Source organism: Triticum dicoccoides, chromosome 4A (assembly GCF_002162155.2).
Source record: "Triticum dicoccoides isolate Atlit2015 ecotype Zavitan chromosome 4A, WEW_v2.0, whole genome shotgun sequence".
Taxonomy (NCBI): Eukaryota; Viridiplantae; Streptophyta; class Magnoliopsida; order Poales; family Poaceae; genus Triticum; species Triticum dicoccoides.
The window spans coordinates 591,626,857-591,629,887 of record NC_041386.1 but is presented as its reverse complement, the minus strand read 5'-3'; positions in this window follow the sequence as shown (position 1 = coordinate 591,629,887).

The window sequence follows — 3,031 nt, the reverse complement described above, 5'->3', positions numbered from 1 at the left end:
CGGCGCCAAAATAGAAGAAAACCCAACATGCGACAAGGCCCTGAATCGAACCCCAACTAGGCACCACTACTGATCATCAGGAAAAGACACGTAGTAACGCTGAGAGTCCTCGTCGAACTCCCACTTGAGCTCGTACTCGTCACCTGGAGCGGAATCGCCTGGACCTGCATCTGGAGTTATAGTATCTGTGAGCCACAGGGACTTAGCAATCTCGCACCCTCGCGATCAAGACTATTTAAGCTCATAGGAAGGGGTAAGGCAAAATATGAGTGGAGCTGCAGCAAGCGACTAGCAAATATGGTGGCTATCTTATTCGCAAAAGAGAGCGAGAAGAGGAGGCAAGGCGCGAGCGAGAAGCTAGAAGAACAACCTGCGCAAGCATAACTACAACACCGTGTCCACTTCCCAGACTCCGCCGGAAAGGGGCCATCACGGTAACTCACTCAGTTGATTCATTTTAATTAATTAAGGTTCAAGTTATCTACAACCGGACATTAACAAATTCCCTTCTGACCATAACCGCGGGCACGGCTTTCAAAAGTTCAATCCCTGCAGGGGAGTCCCAACTTAGCCCATGACAAGCTCTCACGGTCAACGAAGGAATAGACCTCCTCCCAAGACGTTCCGATCAGACTCGGTATCTCGGTAACTCAAGACACTTCGACAGGTTAAAACAAGACCAGCAACACCGCCCGAATGTGCTGACAAATCCCGATAGGAGCTGCACATATCTCTTTCTCAGGGCACACTCAGATTGTCTAAACTTCCGGTACGCCAGCCCAGAGTTGCCCCTGGTAGACACCGGCGGCTGACGATTTGGACCAACACTCAGAGGAGCACTGGCCGGGGGGTTAAAATAAGATGACCCTTGAGTCTACAGAACCCAAGGGAAAGAAAAGGCTAGGTGGCAAATGGTAAAACCAAGGTTGGGCATTGCTGGAAAAGCTTTAAACAAGGCGAAATATCAAGGGGTTCCCATTATAACCCAACCGCGTAAGGAACGCAAAATCCGGGAACATAACATCGATATGACGGATAGGGCGGCAAGAGTGGAACAAAACACTAGGCGAGAGGCCAAGCCTTCCACCCTTTACCAAGTATATAGATGCATTAGGATAACATAGCAATGTAATGATATCCCAACAAGTAAAATAAATGATGTTCCAACAAGGAACGACCTCCAACCTTCACCTGCAACTAGTAATGCTATAAGAGGGGCTGAGCAAAGCGGTAACATAGCCAATCAACGGTTTGCTAGGACATGGTGGATTAGAGTTTCAACATGGCAATTGGGAGGCTGACAAGCAAATGGTAGGCATCGTAGCATTGGCATAGCAAGAGCGAGCAAACTAGCATAGCAAAGATAGTAGTGATTTCGAGGGTATGATCATCTTGCCTGCATAGTTGTCAGAGTTGACTGGATCCTCACAAGCAAACTCAACGGGCTCCTCGGAAGCGAACTCGTCTCCCGGCTCTACCCAACAAGACAAACAAGCAACAAGGATACAATCAACCACGTGCAAGACCAAGCAATATGATGAAATGATGATATGCTATGCGGGATGCGATGCGGGATGCAAAATGCAAGATATGACAGGAAATGCATGAACCTGGCCTCAACTTAGAATTCCAAGGGTGCCACTGGAAAGATGAGATGAAATCGCTTGAAAACGATATAAAGATCATCGGAATCGGAGTTACGGTTTGGAAATGGCAAGCGTTTCAAAAACGACACCGGTCTGCGATTTACAGCAAGTAGGCATCTAAATGCAACGGAATGAACATGCTACAGCCACCAAACATGACAACAAAATACATGGCAGGGATGCCCACAAGATGCTTAACAAAAGACTAGCACTGAGCCATGGCCAATTCATCCATTATGAGGTTCAAACAAGCATGGCAAAAACGCAAATGCAAAACAGATTCCAAACTTAGTGAAATTAACACTTGTCTGAAATTTCAGATCACGAAGCCCTCTTTGGAGCCGAAAAACAACATGATATATGACCTGATTAGGACAAGTAAGAACATGGCATGGAGCTACTCAACAGGCTTAACAAAAGACCCAAAGTGACCTGGGGCCAAAAGGGTTCACAAAATATACTAACGGGCACACGAACATAGCTAAAACACAATCAGTTTTCAGGCTTAGTGAAAACTGCGACATGCTGAAATATAACTCATGAAGGCATGTAAATGAGCTCGATGCACTCACTACGGTGCAAGTCATGGCAAGGCAAGCATACATCCATTAAGAAGGCACAAAATGCTAGCTAGACATGGGAAGAACAATGGCATAGCATGCACGGATCAACTACAACAACGCCGGCAAAATCGCAAACGAGTTGACGATCTGCCCATATTCACAATGAAGCGAAAGTAGAGCTCGATTGACTCAAGCTAGGGTACTCCAAAATTGCAAACAAAGACATGGATGGATAGAGCATAACATGATTAACAAAACTCCCTTACTGATCATCCTCAAAAGAGGCACGGATCTCTAGGAAACAAGCTGAACATATGGCATCATGAACTAAATAATCCCAGACTTAGTGAAAACTACTAAGTCTCTGAAAACAGATTTCCCGGGTGCCTCACTTTGCAAGCTTGCACAAGTCACCACACACATCCTAAAAATGCATGGGTTGCACCTCTGGAAAGAAGACAAAATGCTTAACAAAACATATGAAGGACTCAGAGGCATATCATGCACACAATAATCATGGCAAAAATGACAAAAGTCTAAGATGAACTAGCAGATCTGACAATTAACTCACGATGCCTCCTTCTAACAGCATTTTGGGCATCAAGATGAACTCAAATGAAAATGATGCAGTGTAATGTAATGATATACTCGTCGAGGCGAACATTTTGATATATTATATGCATGAATCAGATCTACGGATGCAAAGTTACGGGGCCTCGAACAGGAGCATATGGAGTAAAAAATTTAGGGACTTAGTGAAAAAAAACCATCTCTCAGATCAGATCTAGGGTTCCTTTACCCCACGCGCGAACCGAGGCGGCC